Raw genomic sequence first — 16446 nt, forward strand, 5'->3', positions numbered from 1 at the left:
AAAGAAACTCACTTTTAATGTGTTTATAAGTTCAAGTCATATAAATATGATCAACATCTCCTTATCTTTTCTAAGTCAGAAGGTTTCCAGTGACAGATGGAACAATCGATTCTGCTTTATTTTTTAAAAATGTCTCAGCTTAAAGAAGGGGGAAGGTGGGGGGTGGGCACGGAGTGAACTTTTCTGCCTCCTTCTGTTTTATTTGCCACCAGTAGGGGTTTGCCACATGTCTGTGCCTCTTCATGATTTAGAGGACGGGTCCTACATTCTATTGTGCTTGATAAGCCAGACCCCATTTGGCAGCCTGGTTCGAAATAGTTTGGATGTTTTCGGAATAAAAAGGAAAGCAATCCGAGATTGGAGTACATGTGACAACTCTGAAGAAAGAGAGTTGAGATAATGGAATGAAACTGGAGGTCAGATGTGCCGGTGTTTTCCCTGTTTTCATAAGACAGCATTCCAGTGTGCGTGTCGTCTTTTATGTATAGAAGGTTGTTAAACAGTCACATGCTTGCAGCCAGCTCTCCTCTGAGAGGAGCATTTGTCTCAAAGATGGAAATGGTAGAACCATTTCAATATTCTCAGTTCCTTTGGGTTTTCTCTTGTATATCCAGCCAGCAGAAGCAGGTTGCATTATTGAAAGATGGCTGAAATCAAGGAAAATTGAATCAATGTAGCACAACAAATTTCTAAACCTGTCACAGCAAAAATAAGACAAAAAAGTCCCCCTTTGTCTTTGATTTTCAGTAAATCATAAAAACCAACCTGATTGTCATCTGTAGGTTGGGGGGTTTGCAAACTCGGGAAAAAGAATGGCTGGCTACCACATGAGGAAGACCGAGACGTGCACATAGAATTGCATGTCAGCCCTTCCCAAAAGCAAGTTAGTCGGGGATGGTCCCACGGCCAAGTGCTCATGACCCGCCTTGGTGCATAGGGTGGCACTTGGTGCGTGTGTGGGAAGGCCTCTGAAGGTGGCCAGCTCTGGTTGCAGGTGGTAAGGCAGGGGCATGGCCTGTGACCCATTTAGGATGGACAAGGTCATACAGACAGATGTGTAACCCAGCTCCACTCTGCCGGGGGTGCAGGGGGCAAGTCACACCCCCTCTCTGTTTAAAGTGGGGATCACAGTAGAACCTGGGGTTTTTCATGACTACTAAATGAATATATGAAAAAGCGCTGGCAGACAAGTGTCCGTTGCCGTGGGCTGGGTGTGGCGTGCTGGCAGATGCTGGAGACCGGCGTAGCTGTCTGAGCCTTGTGCCTTCTCTCCCCTCGCTCCTGCAAATGGCTCACTGGGCCATAGCTGTAGCCCCTTTTGTGTAAGTGCTTGCTGTGTGCTCAGCTCTGGGCTCCCGGCTTTACCTGCAGCGTCGCTGGTGCTCACCCCAAGCAGAACAAGTGAGCGTCATTCCTCCCCATTTCGTGGAACAGAAATGGAAACGCTGAGAGGTAAAGTAACTCGCCCAACATAAGACTGAGACCCAGCACGTCACACTCCAAATCCTCTCCATTGTGACTTACAGTCTGTGGCTCCGTGTCCCTCTAAGGGGCTGGTGGGGACAACAGGGCACGGGAGGTCAGTGGACCTGGGTTCTGACCCTGGCTGGGCCTTCAAGTTACAGGATGGGGTAAAGTGGGAGAGGGCCCCAGTGCAGAGCCTGGTGCCTGTGGTAGAAACCACCAGAAACCTTCATTCTGTTCCCCACTCTGAGGACTAAAATCTGGTCCAAAAATGTGTTTTGTGAGACTGTATTGTCTTGAGGTCAGATGCTCTGAGCAGAGCCTGGCAGGGCAGACAGGCTCAGCAGTCAGGCACCCTGGGCGTGAATCTAAGCTCTTCTGTTTAACCTTTCTGAGCCTCAGTTTCCTCTTCTGTAAACTCGGGATCGTAATAAAAATGCTTACCCTGTAGCATTTATGGGGTTTGACCGAAACAGTCATGTAAATGGTTCAGAACAGTGTCTGCCCTGGCTGCTGCTCAGCCAGTTAGCTGCTGCTGTCATGGGCTTTGTCATGATTGTTCTCCTTGTCCACAGGAAGGGCTGTGAACCAGTGTAAAGCCAGCCCCTTTTCAGTGTGGCCTGCTGCTCTGTGTGGTGGCTAAGCAGTGACATCCTGGTTGACCAAGCCTAGCTTTAGTTCTTGTTTTTAGTGATGGGTTAAAACCACACATCTGTATTCTCTGTTGAAGGAAATAGAAGTGGTATTAAAATGTGGGGAAATGGGGAGAGCTTGGAGACATTAAGCAGGGGATATTGTAAACCATCCCCAATACCACAGCAGTCAAGAGTGCTGTGGAGTTTCGCATTTAATCTGAGAATTTACATGTTACTTACACCAGCCATCCGCGTGCATTTCATGGTGATTAGTATGTTGATATCCATACAGTTTGGTGAACCGGTTCCCTCTTCTGCAACGACGTCAGAGAATTTTCTCCATAAATAAACCAGAACTTGCTCCTTTTTGCCTCTGAACCCAGCCTTGCTGATGGAGCTGGAGGCCGAAGAGAAACTGTGCCCATGGCCCCCTGGCTGGGCTCTCAGGCCTGTGGGTTGGCCCTGAGCAGCTGCTGTCTCCTTAGTCAGGATGATTTTCCTTTTTATTCCCAGCAGGTCTGGCTGCCCTTGGTGGAGGCAGGGATGGGCCATGGGCTTGGAGAGAGGCCTGGGGGCACGGAGAGCTCTGCTGGACAGTTTTCTTTGCTCACTATAACCCATTACTTCATTGTATTTACACTATTAACCCAAGCCTCCTCCCCCCTGAGCCCGTGCCTTTGGGTTCAGAGGACAGACGCGTGACCCGCACCATGTCTCCTTGCCCATCCGGAACTCCCCCCAGGGCCTCCCTAAGCAGTGGGAGAACCCAGCAGCATCTGTAGAGGCTGCTTTGTGCTGGTCCAGTGTTTCCCCTCCTTGATCCCTCTGCACTGTTTACAGCAGGAAGGGGGGGTGGGGGGGTCCCCAGTGGTCAAGGAAGCATGCTGCTAAGGGGCAGCATGGTGTTGTCTGTCCAGACCTGGGGGGGTTTGTTGTCCTGCCGGCTTTAACTTGCCTGTACTGCCTGAGGAGGCTTCTGAGTTAAGCCGGCACCTGTCACCACCATTTGGCCTCCGGGACAGGTCACTCCATGAACGAAGCCTATCACCCTGTCAGCCTTGAGCTCGGTAGTTTGAGACCAGTGGGAACTCCAGCAGCCAGCCCAGGAGAGCTGTCCCAGGTGCCCCCACCGCAGCAGGGACCCACAGCTTGCCACGCCCAGAATTTCCTGCCACTGATAACAGAGAGAGAGGAGGTCTCACCCCAGTTGTGGGTGGGCAGTGCCCCTCCAGCCCCACAGAACCCTGACGAGCTCCAGGAAGCGTGTGAGGCTAAGCCCTGGCAGCAGGAAGAGAGGCCAAAGCTCACTGGCAGTGTGGCTGGCACGTGGCGCAGAGCCACCTGCCACGTCAGGCACTTAGACACCAGGTGTTTGCAGGGACAGTGTGGGCTGTAGACAGTGGAGGCAACGTGGTGCTGTGGAGAGGGCAGTTTTCCAGTCTGGAGGCTGGGGTGGCATGCCAAGTCTGCCGCCAGAGTTCCACGCTGGGCAGGTGCCCTGGCTTCCACCTCCTCAAGCAGGCCTGTGACCCCACCCCCAGGTCCGAGCGCTGCTCCACGGGTCGGGTCGTAGGATTTCCCCAGTAGATGTGGCCTAGGCAGCACTCGGTTAAGTTTCATGAAGTAGCCAAGTAAGGTCATGTTTAAGGTCATGTTTTAAGATCATGATTAAAATCAATGTACATGCTATCCAACAGATTTTGAAGGGGAAAAAAATCACTGGAAAGGCGAAACCTCTCACAACTCAGAAATAATCTCAGGTGGTGTGGGTTGTTGAAAATGAGGGAAGCCATGGTTAGTAAGTTCAAACTTGACCGTGCCTGGCTCTCGACAGTGGTAGCGGCCCCCATCCACCTGGCTCCGTCTTCTTGCAGCCATGACCCCTGCCTCCCATGTCCATCCGCGGCTCAGAGCAGGGGCTTTACTGAGAAAAATTAGTCCCAGGCTTGAGAAAGTGAGATTTTGCTCTTCTCCCCGTAGGGAGGCGACCAGGGGGCTAGCCAGTGTCCCTGGGGCAGCTCTGGGGAGGTTTTCTGGCCCCGCCCCCTTTGGGGGCTGGGCAGCCGCCGGTTTGGCTCTGCGGGTGGCGGTGCTCCTGGGGCTGTGTCCCCGTGAAGGCCATATTTTCCTCCCGGCTGCCCAAACAAAAGGCTCTCTCTGCTCAGGAGTCGGGGAAAGTGTAATTTTGCAGCCGACCCCTGTGATGAAGCATCTTCTCTCCGAGTAAGGAGATGGTCATATAAATATTCTCCGTCTCTGCCGCTCTTTATTTCCCTTGTAAGCAGTCGCCGCATTTCTCCGCGTGATGGATTCCCCCTCGCAGCCAGGAAGGGAGCTCGCCATCCCCACAGTCCAGGCCGCAGCTTCTGCAAGAATCCCCGCGTCTCCTCACCTTTACAGGGGCCTGTTTACCCTCCTTCCTGCCCACCGCCCCACCCTGCCGCCCTTACAGATCGCTGTCCCTTGTCTCAAAGAATGACAGTGGCCTTGCTGGTGGTAGATCTCATGCTGAGTGCATAACAACCCGCAAGCCTTTTAAAAACAGGAGCCAACAACTCCTGTGATGAAACGGCACCCAGAGTGCCTTCTAGGTCCTGCACAGCCATTTCCGCACCGGCTGCCCACCCCCCGCGGAAAACCACCATGCTCACCTCCCTTCAGTGGGTGCCGCGCTCAGACCTAGCAAGGGAAGTGTCATTAGCCTACCCCGCTTGCTGGTGGAACAGACAGCCTCCATTTTCACTCGACTTTAAAGCTGAAAGACAAGGGAGAGTCTAATTAGTAAAGGGACGATCTAATATTAATCACTCCCTTAAAATTGACAAGGGAGGCAGTTCATTTAACCACTTAATTGCTACAGGTTTTTATGGGCTGCTGTTTGCAGACGTATTTAATGAAGAAGTTATAAATCTAAGGAAGCTTAAAATTTTAATTTTATACCTAAATATTTTCCTTGTTCTCATGTTTGTAGTCAATCCTCAAGAGTGTAGTCACGTGGAATGTTCTTTAAATGAACATATTTGCTAACTGGCGTGATTTCAGTTTTTAAAACATTGGTTCCAGCAATTAGGCATTTTTTTCAGTTCCCAAATGACTAGAGAAATTCGTCTTGATTATAATTGCTCTTAGCCACGCATATCTAATTTGTGTCTTTTTAAGTGTTAATTAGTAAACAGTTTGAGCTGACATCTTTATGTGTTTGTGTGTTGAAAAATGGGGCTTATTGCTTATTTAGCTTGGGGCCGATTCCACTAGCATTTACGTCACGGCATTGAGGTGAAATAAATGGAAACACATTTGGCAGCTCGAGGTAAAAAGAATTTTTGAATTCAACTTTTGGACATCCGCTTTTCATGGGCTGCTTTCTGCAGGCCCCTTCAAATATATAAGATTAGAGTGGATTTGGGACCTGCATATGTGGGAAGAAAGTAAGGCAGAAGATTTTTGTATCAGTAATGAAATGGCAGAGTCCCAATTTTATAAAAGCAAAATGTTCATATCCCAGCACAATTGTTCATTCTCTCGACTTTTGGAAAGCTTTCATTGTGCTTATTACCGTTAAAGAATTGTATAGAGGGAGTTGTCACCAAAAGTGCGGTCCCTTTGCACCATCTAGTGGTCAGATCGTAAACTGCAACAGGAAATAAGCTGCTTTCTCCCTACCTGTGAGATTTATTTTCACCATCCAGACCCCTTTATCTTTATTTTTCAGTAAGGAAGCTGAAATGTTTTAGGAAAGAAATCTGCCTGCTTAGCTTATTAAGTAAAAGTTATTAAATAAATAGAAGTTAACCCGTTGTGCTTCCCTTCTTTATATTGCTGAAAGACATCCAGATTCTTACAGAGCTAACACAACGTTGAGATAATTTCAGTCAAAAACAGAGAAACCTAGTGAATTACTTTTATGGATGGCCTTTCTGAAGGAACAAAAGAAGTGTTAACCTGATTTTTAAATATGGGAAGTAGCTTTGGGGCCCCCATTTATGCCACCGACAAGATTAGTCCTCTCCCTGTAAGTTGTGGCAGATCTCTTGGGCAGTTTGTCATCTTAAGCAGCTACCCTGCCAATCAGAATCAGTGTGTTTTTTTTAATATTTAGTGTTTCCCCCCTGAGTTCAAAGGTTGTACATGTTTTTAAAAATGCAGACATTTCAGAAATGTGCAAGCTCCCCACTGTCCACTCCTGGGACACACACACACGCACACACACGTCCAAACAAACGTTTCACAGCTCACACCATACATAATCTGTACCTTACTTCTGCACTTACCAGTATATCTTGCACGTCCTTCCATGTCAGTTCGCACTGATCTATTCCTTTTGATGACTTAGACGCTGTTCCCGTTTATGATTAGGCTATAATTTACTAAGCAATCCACTATTGATTGACTTTTGAGTTGTTTCCAGTTACTCCTTATTACACTGCTGCAGTATATTTCCTTGTACATGTGTCTTTGCTCCGCTGGGTCTTTATTTAAAAAAATATTATTATACCATTGTGCCTTCCAAAAAAAGGTGTGCCTACATAACACTCCCAACCTTCCACATGTGAGGACACCTATTTCCCACCTCCTCACTCTGGCTAAGCTTCCCTGGTATTTAAAGGTAACATCTTTTCATGTGCTTTGTCCTTTTGTATTTCTTTTGTGAATCTCTTATGTTTGTGCCCTTTGCCCAATTTCTTCTATTGGCTTCCTTAGCTTTTTTATTCATTTTTAATTGTTCTTTATGCTCTTTATAACAATCTTCTCTGTGTCCCATATTCAAATGCAAACACATACACGCACTAACCAATGGCTTTTCACCTTGTTAATGATGTGTTCCAGTTTTACAACAGCTTAAAAATTTTCATGGGCAGTTTTGTTCATTTTGGGCTTCGTATCATACTTAAAAGATGAAAGAAAATATTCCTATTTTCTCCTACCTTTCTGTATTTTAATATGTTAAAATATTAAATTCGTTTTAATTACTTAATCCATCTCAAATTTATTAGAAGGTAGGAACTAGAACTATATTTATTTTATCCTAAAGTATCAGCCTGTCTTCTTAACATTGATACTTTCTTCAGTGAATTTTAAATGCTACCTTTATCATATACAGCCACGCACCACATAATGACTTCCTGGTCAACGGCAGGCCACATATACAACGATGGTCCCATAGATTATAACAGAGCTGACAAATTCCTGTCGGCGCAGTGACGTCATAGCTGTCCTAAGTCATAGCACAAGGCATCAGTCACGTGTCTGTGGTGATGCTGTGTAAGCTAACCTACCGCTCTGACGGTCGGTCGTATAAACGTGCAGCACATACAGTTCTGTGCAGTGCATAGGGCTTGGTAATGATAATAAGTGATTGTGTTACTGCTTTGCGTATTTACTATACTTCTAATCATTATTTTAGCGTGTGCTCTTTCTACTTATGAAGTTTGCTGTCAAACAGTGTGCTGTGTTATACCAGCTTCCTCATACAGCTCAGGTTTACCGTGTCTCTTGATTGCATCATTTTCTCTTGTGTTTAATTTAATCTCGTGCTGTTTTGTACAGTAATGTGCTGTATAGACTTGTAGCCGAGGAGCAGTAGGCTGTACCATGCAGCCTAGGTGTGTAGCAGGCTGTACCATCTAGGTTTGAGTGGCACTCCATGATGTTCACACAATGAAATCACCCAGTGACTCGTTTCTCAGAATGTCTTCCAATTGTTAAGTGGCGCAGGATGGTGTAGTTCCATATGTAAGTAGATCAATGGACATTTTTCTTGACTCTGCTCTTTTTGTTATTACCACATTGTTTTGATTCACAGGTTTATAATAAGCTTTATTATATGATAGGGTTCTTAGCAGCAAAAGGATTCTTCCTTTCCCCCCAAATTTTTCTAATTATAGTCACATGATTATTCTTCCAGCTGAACTTTAGAATCTTTTTTGGGGGAAGAGGGTTCCAGAAATTCCATTTTAGATGTTTATTGTAACTGTGTTGCGCATATAGGTTAATAGGGAACTGATTGGCATTTTAGATGAAGGGTCTTTGTTTGTGTCACTCAGCAGAATGGGTTGGTGTTCTTTGTAGAGATCCTGCACTTTTTTTTTTAGGTTATTCCTAGGTGTTTTATGTTTTTGTGGCTCTTGTAAATGGAATCTTTTCTTCCATTTTATTTTCTGTCATTTATATATCAAGAATCTGTTGACTTTTGCATTTTATTTTTGGAGTTGGCTCTCTCACTGATTTATTGTTTCTGACAGATTTTTCAGTTGCTTTTCTTCTATTTCCCAGGCAGGCAGTTGTGCCATCTGCAGACACCGATGCCAGCCTCCTTTTTTCCAGTGTTTGTCCCTCTTACTGGTGCCTGCGCCTGGCCAGCACTTTCAGGTCACTGGGCCTCCTTGTCTTATCCATGTTTTTAATGGAAGTTTCTAATTTCGCTATTAACCCATAATGTTACATTTTGGCTTGCTATATATAGACGTGCCTCTTTTTTTTTTTATCATGTTAAAGAATTAGCCATCGATCTTTCTTTTCCTACATGTTTTTATCAGGAGTGGATGGTGGCTTTTGATAAATGTCTTTTAATCATCTATTGAGATGATCGTATTTTTCCTCCACAGACATATTACTAGGGTAGATTATATTAATAGAGTTCCTAATTCTGAGAGTCTCAGAGGCCCCGCTCCCATCCACGCTTTTTGGTTCTGTCAGCAGCGACGTCGGCCAAGCGGCAGCCACCACACAGGTTGCTCCCACAGTGGCCTAGGGCATTCATCATACAAATGAGAGAACCAGGCTGGGCCCGTGGAAATGAAGCTGAGGCAAAGAGGATGTTTGGCAGACAGAATTACCTGGCCTGGACACCATCATGAGGTGTATACCTGCTCATGCAAAACTGAAGTTAAGATAAATACTCGGCCTTAGGCAAGTCCTTCATAAAAGGGTTTTTCTATTCTTATAGTTTTCGGAACATTCATCCCCCAGTTTTTAAAGCAATATCCCCCAAAATGGAACTCTTAGAAGGTTACCTGGCATGTAGGTAAAAACTAAGCATCAAGGTGAGATGAAGAATGGGGAGGGCACCTTCCCAGAGTGACCCTGCAGCTTCTGATTTTCCACCCAGAAATCAGTGCCAGGAAGTGGTGTTGTTTTAAGTATTTTCTGCACCTAAGCTGGGAGAGGGAAAATGCAAATATCCATTCTTTAAGGTGATATTCAGGGAAGTTCTGAAATGCTGACTCAGGGAGGGGTGAGCCCCACGCTGTTTTACGGACAAAGAAATGTTTTAGCAGCAAAGGCATCCATCAGTCCCCAGCCCTGCCCAGAGCCCTCACACAGAGCAGACAGGCTGGACACGCAGGTGCCCACAGGACCGGCCAACCCTGCAATAGGGAGGGGCCAGGGATAGCAAGACACCTTCTGGATCCTTGTCAGTCACGCAGCAGTCTTCAGTCCTGGACACCATCATGAGGTGTATAGCTGCTCATGCAAAACTGAAGTCAAGATAAATGCTACCAGGTGCTGTGCCCCATTTCCCTTAAAATGTGTTGCCTCCTCAGCCTGTCTTTCATTTTCCTACTTCTAATAGCCATGGGTACAAGAAAGATGTCACTGTCTTGCTTACCTGGTCTACCTCACCTCACACATTCACACACAAAATACAATCGCAGTAATAAAATGGCAGTTGGCACTCAGCCTGGTTGGGCAATTGATAGGGAGGGGTGGGGACTGTGGCTAACCAGGGAGCCTCTGTAAAGACGGCAGCCTCGGTGTACTTGTGCGAGGCCGGTGGTTGCTGTGTAAGAATGAAGGCCCAGAAGTGCCGTATCTCCCTGCTTTTTAAATAAAAGCTGGAAAATGTTAGTATTTTATGCACAGTCTCTAAACTTTTCAATGTTTATAACTATTTTTAAACACCACTCAGTCCAACAAAGTGTGACCCTCCAGCTTGCACACGGTCTGTACAGAGAGACACTAATACAAATCACACCTAGACTCATAATTTCACCATTCTCGGGGTGGCGTGGACGAGCCCCGGACTCAGTACTTTACATGCATGAGTTAAGGACCCAGGATAGGGGCCATCACACTGTCCTGCACAGAGCGCTGTGTGAATTCAGGGGACCCAGGGCTGGACGGACACACTGCTGCTTCTGCAAAAGACTGAGAACTAGGATGACCTCCCACCTGCCTAAGAACTGAGTCGCTATGTTAGCCACGTTCTCCCCTTTGCATTAAGCGATGCTCGGAGCCTGACCTGTCCCTTCACTCTTCCATCCACTCACCCCTCCACCTATCCTGCACCGTCCATCCACCCATCCATTCATTCATTTATTCATTCATCTATCTCTTCTGGGCCACAACCTCTGCCAGGCTCTGGAGCTACAGAAATGGCTAAACCCCCTCCCTACCCTGCACTTGAGGAGGATCTGGAAAGTGCTATGGGGACCCAGAGGGAATTGTGATTAATTCTCCCGGGGGGGGGTCATTAGGGAGGTGGACCACTTCCCAGAACAAGTGCCCCTTAGCTGGGCCTTAAGGGACAATAGGGCCTAGCTACTCAGTGCAGGAAGAGTGCCCCTGAGGGAACAGCATGAGGAAAGACACAAAGAGGGGACTGGCCCCTGCACATTTAGGAAACAGTGGTTAGCAGGGGGATTCTAGAAACCATGCACAGGAAAGGTTTCTGCAGAAGTCATTCCCACCTCCAGGGACAAGGAGGGGGCTCTGCCACAGGGTGTGGACGTAGGAGTCATGTCACCACTCCCTGATGCTCCATCCAAATCCCAGGTGAGCCGAGGATGCCCTGAGAGTGGGGCAGCAGGTGTCACCATCCCTCCTGGGAGTACCAGGTTTAGAGCAGGAAAGGGGGGGTGCACTGATGAGGATGGACAAAATGACGTGGGTGCCTCAGTATTGAGTGAATCGGCAATGGTCCTGCACTCATGCAGCAGCTGCTCGGGAGCCCTTCTCTGGGCCCGCTCCATGCCAGGGGCTGTGCCCAGAGAGACGTGGTTCCTGCCCCTGGCAGGTGGGCCTCAGAAGGGCCCTTGTTCAACCCCTCACTTAGGGTGAGACCCAGCAGTGGGCCTGGGCGGGGCTCCGGGCTCACGACCCCTGGGCTGCTGCTCAGATTACAGCTCATGAACCCAAGCGGGAGAGCCAGCACAGCAGCAGAAGGGGCTTCCCAAAGGGTGTGTGGGAGCCGCCTGGTCCCTCTGTGGTGGCATTATGGGACAAGCGGGAGCATCCTTACTGACTGGTGGTTAAAGGTGCCTCCCAGCTGTGTCCCAACACCTGGAGGCCTTGGTCAGGCCGCTCAGCTTCTCAGCCCCGGTTTGCTCACCTGTAGTGAGAAGGAGAGCAGTACCAGCTTCACAGGGCGTGAGGATCTGGTCCTGACACTCTGACTCAGGACCTAGGGGTTTCTGCCACCGCTGTCACCTTGTTAGTGACCACAGGGGTCATGGGCTGTCATCCACGAGCCTTGAGCTTCAGGCCCATTCTCACCAAATGAGTTGCACAAGGCATCCTCCTGAGCTCAGGGGAATTCTAGAACCTCCTTGAGGGAGAGGGAGGGCAGTTCTGGCTCCGAGAGCCCTCCTCCAAGCAAAGAGGTTCTACATGTGTGTCAGGCCCCCGGTGTTTTCGTCCTTTCCCAATTGTTCAGGTGTCTTTGTGGACTCATAAGCCAAGTATGAAAAAGGATTCCCACGGGAAAGCACAAGACGACTCAGACCACAGGTGTCATGTGCCCCAGGCTTGTCCCCCCCTGTGGTCCTCAGTCTCCCTTCAGGAGCTTGTGGTTTCAGAGGGTGGATGTATTCGAAATCTGCTGGACGGCCCCTCCCCCAGCATGTGGAGTTGGCCTGCACAGTGGTGGCCTGGGGCCCTTCTAAGCCCACTCCTCACAGGGCCACCTGCCTCTTTCCTCCCCCAGGGGCCTGAGTTCCAGCAGCCAGGCTTCAGAGACGGGTGGAAGGACACAGAGCCCTCGAGTGAGGAGAGGAAGCGGCCTGTAGGCACGATTCCCAGAGGAGTTTGAACCATGGGTGGTGAGCAGAGCAGGTGTCATGGGGGGCCAGAGCAGGTGCCAAGCAGGGCAGGCTTGGGAGAGGCAGGCTATGGGGTAGGCGGGGCCACTGCTCAGAGCCTCGCCCACCTCCCTCTGACTGTGCGGGGACCCTCCATGACTGTCGGAGCCCACCCTTCAGTGTCAATCAACGCCTGAATCAGGCTCTTCTCATTGGCCTGAGTCTTGCCCCTTTACTGCCCCTCCACCTGTCCTCACCTGGCTGGGCCCCTGAGGCCCAGTGTGGGCCTCTACAGGCCTGCACTTGCCTCGCCCTTCCAGGCCCTTCTGTGACCCACCGAAGTGCCAGTCTGTGTTGGCACACATCTGTCATTCTGCCGCTACCTCCAAATTGCACCTGCTTGACAGGGCGATGCACACACTTGCCTGATGCCTGTTGCTGAGCCAGTGCTGAGCCCGTGGGCCCAGTGCAGCCCTGCGCTGGCTCCCTCTGTGACCTTGGGACGTCTAAGGCCTCCCCTGGCCTCAGCTTCCGCCTCTGAAAGCATGGGTGCAGGAAACAATCTCTTACCGCCCTCCTTTCTCGTTGGGGCATCTGATGGATTTGGTCACTGGACTAGTGAAGTAGGGATGGGAGGGCAAAGGCTTGTCTGTTTCCGTCCATTGTATTTGGTGAAAGTTTTCAGGCAAACGCTGATGCCTGCCCCGCCGTGCCAGTTAGACCAGGCCACCCCCACCCAGGGCAGGGCCCAGGCATCCCTGCCTTTGGTTAAAACCCTTGGTTCTGATGCATCGAGGACTGGTTTTTTTCAGTCTCAAGGTGCCTCACACGAATTGTCTTAGGTGACTCCTACAACACCCTTGTGACTGGGCCTGGTGGGGGTGGGGACTGTGTTTGATCGTCACCGTTTTGCCACTGAGGTTGGGATAACGTGACTCGGCCTCCAAGGTGCAGCTGAAAGCCATGGTCAGCATCTCCCACTGCCAGGACACTGGCCCCAACTGATGAAAGGCTCCTGGATGTTGGCACTTGCACACTGTGGTTCAAGAGGTCTCATGCGACAGTTGCAAGGTGTCAGTTGTAGGGTCTCCTCGCCACAGGCACCCATCCCCAAGCCCCTGGGAAAACCCCAGAGGGAGCCCCTGACAGTGATGTCTCTTTCCTGGAAAGGCCGCCCAGGCCAGGCTTCTGTGATGACGGCCTGTGCCCACCAGAGGGCGCCGAGGGCCGGTGCCACTCAGCTGGGTTCCGCGCTGGAACCCAAATGCTTTTTAATTGAAAAATTTTTTAATTCAAAAAGGATTTGCTGTTTGTACGCGAGTGCAGGTTTTCCTTATGCAAGAGACTAATGTCTTGAGTAAACAGATATGGTCCCAAATCCACCTTCAAAGGTACTCACTGTTTGCCCAAGGGAGTGAAAGGGCTTCCAGAAGCGGCCCTAGTCTCTTGGGCAAACACTTCGGGGCCAGCAATCCGGGCAGAGGACAGGTCTGTGGGAAGGGTTATCCGCAGCCTAAGGGGGATTATGTCGGGGGACATATGTTGAAATTTCATTTGGGGAGTTAGAGAAAACAAGAGGGGGGAGTCATGCTTTTCTCCAGCCAATATAACCTAAAAAGGGAAAAATCCAAGGGCGGGGGGGGGGGAGGCGGGGGACAGCAATCTGTGCGCTGCGGGTGCCTGGCCCTTTCCAGGGGGCGGTGGTTCCTCGGGCTGAGTCAGGAAAAGGCCATGTGTGTTCTGTGACTTCTCCCTGGCTCCCTCTGTCCCAGGCTGTGAGAGAAACAGGAATTTAGCAGTTCAGCCTTGAAGGCCCGTCGAAGGCCCCCCTTCCTCAGTGACCCTGTCCCTACTCCTGGCCACAAAGACTGGCCTCACAACTCCCCCCAATCCCTGGTCAGCCCCTTGCTTGCCCAGGCTAGGAAATGCCCTGTTCCCCCTCCATCTCCCACCCAGCCTGCCATCCAGAAAGCCCAGTGCCCTTTTCTGGGCCCACTCCTGCCAGCACCCAGGTCTGCAGAAGACCCGGGCTTCTGGCTGTGGCCATCTGGGAGCTACCACCACCATCTCCCCTCATGGGCTCTCTGTACAGACAAGCCCCCAACAAATCAAGGAAGCCTGACACCACCCCCCCCATGTACTCCCCACGGCCCCCAGGAACCTGGCCCAGAGCCCTACATAGCAGGACACAGCAAAGCCTCCAAAGGAGACGTGACACAGCCCACAATGGTTTGGGGGCCTGGCCCTGGACTTGCTCCTCATTTCAGAGGTGCCTCACCTCTGCTGCTCCAGACATGGTCTCAGAACAGCCAAAGTGATGCACCCTGGCCACCTCCCCACCCCTGCCCTTCACTTTCTGCTCACTCCCTTCCACATCTGCTCCCAGGTCCCATTGATTGGGCCACAGAACCAAACTGGTCCCCAGAGCAGCAGCAGCATGTCACCTGGAAGTTGGTTGAAAATTCAGAATCTTGAGCCCCTTCCAAGACCTGAGTCAGAAAATGCATTTTAACAGGACCCCAGGGGATCTATCAGCCTGCTGTTGACAGCTTCTTTCAGGCCTGCATTTCCTGCCCTAGGTTCCATCCTCTCTCTGGAACCTTCACCCACCCAGAACTGCTCCTGCTGAGGTCCTGGGTCCTCCCTCTGCTCCCAGGCCCATCCCTCTGGTCCTCACCCTAAGTGCCAGGCCCGACCTCTTGTCTTCTGACCTTGTGTGCTTTTCTTGAAACATCTCCACATCTGTCACTCCAGCTACCCTACTTCCCAAGTGCTTCCAATTTCCATCCCTTTATCCCTGGTTCCACGTCTCCCCAGCCTTGGGTCCCCCTGGGTACTCCTTGGTGACCACCCTCAGCCTCTGGCAGAAATCCTCTCATCTGCTCTCCCCCAGCCTTCTCTCCCTCCTGTGTTGCCCATTTGAGGCCCCAGGGTGCCCTGCCCAGGTGTACCCTGCCCTGACACACTCGTGGGGCTTTCAGAACAGGGTGGATGGGGTGGGTGCTGATGGAGCCAGTGAAGTAGCCAGGTTTCTGCTGTGATGCCCCAGAGCAGCCACCAGGTGGCGGTATTGTCCAGGACTTTTCCGGAAGGCCGCCTACTTTGGAGCTGCACTGCTCTGCCAGCCCCCTGGGACTGGAGTCCCCAAGCCCTGGCCTGTGCCCTGGTCACTAGAGAGCAGGAAAGTGAGCCGGCTGGGGGCAGCTTTAATTCTCCCAAGTAACCATTAAATGAGCAGTGAGTGCTTGCCTAGGGCCAGGGGTGTGTGGGTCCTTAACCTGCTGGAGCTCGTCCCCCCCTCAGGGGGCCCTGGGAGGAGAATCTCCGTTTTAGTTTTTTGTTTTTGGGTTTTTTTAATTGCGGTATAATTGACATACATTATATTAGTTTCAGGTATACAACATAATGATTCAACATTTGTGTATACTACAAAATGATCGCTCTAGTTAACATTCGTCACCATAGTTACAGAATTTTTTTTCTTGTGATGAGAACTTAAGATTTAGCAACTTTCAAATATGCAATATAGTATTATTAACTGTAGTCACCATGCTGTACATTATCTCCCCATGATTTGCTTATTTTATACCTTGAAGTTTGTACGTTTTGACCTCCATCACCCATTCGTCCACCCCCTACCCCTTGCCTCTGGCGACCTCCAGTCTGTTCTCTGTATCTATGAACTTGATTGTGTTTTTTGTGTCTTTTGTTTTTTTATATTTTATATCTAAGTAAGATCATATGGTATTTGTCTTTCTCCGTCTGACTTAAGTATTTCCCTCATCATAATACCCTCAAGGTCCATCTGTATTAACGCAAATGACAAGACTTCCTTCTTTCTATGGCTGAGTAATATGCCCCTGTGTATATGTACCACATCTTCTTTATCCTCTCATCATCCTGGACACTGTTGCCTTGTCTTTGCCATTGTGAATAATACTGCAGTGCACATAGGGTGCAGGTATCTTTTCAAGTTTGTGTTTTTGTTTCCTTCAGATAATACCCAGAAGTGGAATTGCTGGGTCATAAGGTAGTTCTATTTTTAATTTTTAAGGACCATACTGTTTTCTCTGCACAAATTTACAATCCCACCAATAGTGTGTGCGAGTTCCCCTTTCTCCACATCCCTACCAACACTGATTTCTTGATGTGACCCTACTTTAGAGGTGAGTTCACTGAGGTTCAGAGAGGAGAAAAGACCTGCCTAGGTCACCCTGCAACATCAAGGCCTTCCCTCCCCACCCCTTCTGGAAACAGATACTGTTTGTGAGGACCCCAGTCCTGTCATCAGCCTCACTGGGCCTTGTGGCTCCAGCAGCTGCTTGAGG

General features: G+C 49.6%; 1 protein-coding gene and 1 long non-coding RNA gene across 8 annotated transcripts in view; one reads left to right on the forward strand and one right to left on the reverse strand.

The window, feature by feature from the left end:
- MVB12B (multivesicular body subunit 12B) overlaps nucleotides 1-16446 on the forward strand; it is a 183106-nt gene that overhangs the window by 147473 nt on the left and 19187 nt on the right. The window lies entirely within an intron of this gene.
- On the reverse strand, nucleotides 19-6501 carry LOC141571187 (uncharacterized). Of its 2 annotated transcripts, none has more exons than XR_012495942.1 (3): nucleotides 6371-6501; nucleotides 4751-4854; nucleotides 19-647 (listed from the first exon to the last, which is right to left on the reverse strand). It is a non-coding gene; the product is annotated as an uncharacterized LOC141571187 (long non-coding RNA). The 2 variants fall into 2 exon arrangements; XR_012495943.1 differs by lacking the exon at nucleotides 19-647 and adding an exon at nucleotides 4335-4465.

The sequence above is a fragment of the Rhinolophus sinicus genome, linkage group LG04, assembly GCF_036562045.2.
Source record: "Rhinolophus sinicus isolate RSC01 linkage group LG04, ASM3656204v1, whole genome shotgun sequence".
NCBI classification, from domain to species: Eukaryota; Metazoa; Chordata; class Mammalia; order Chiroptera; family Rhinolophidae; genus Rhinolophus; species Rhinolophus sinicus.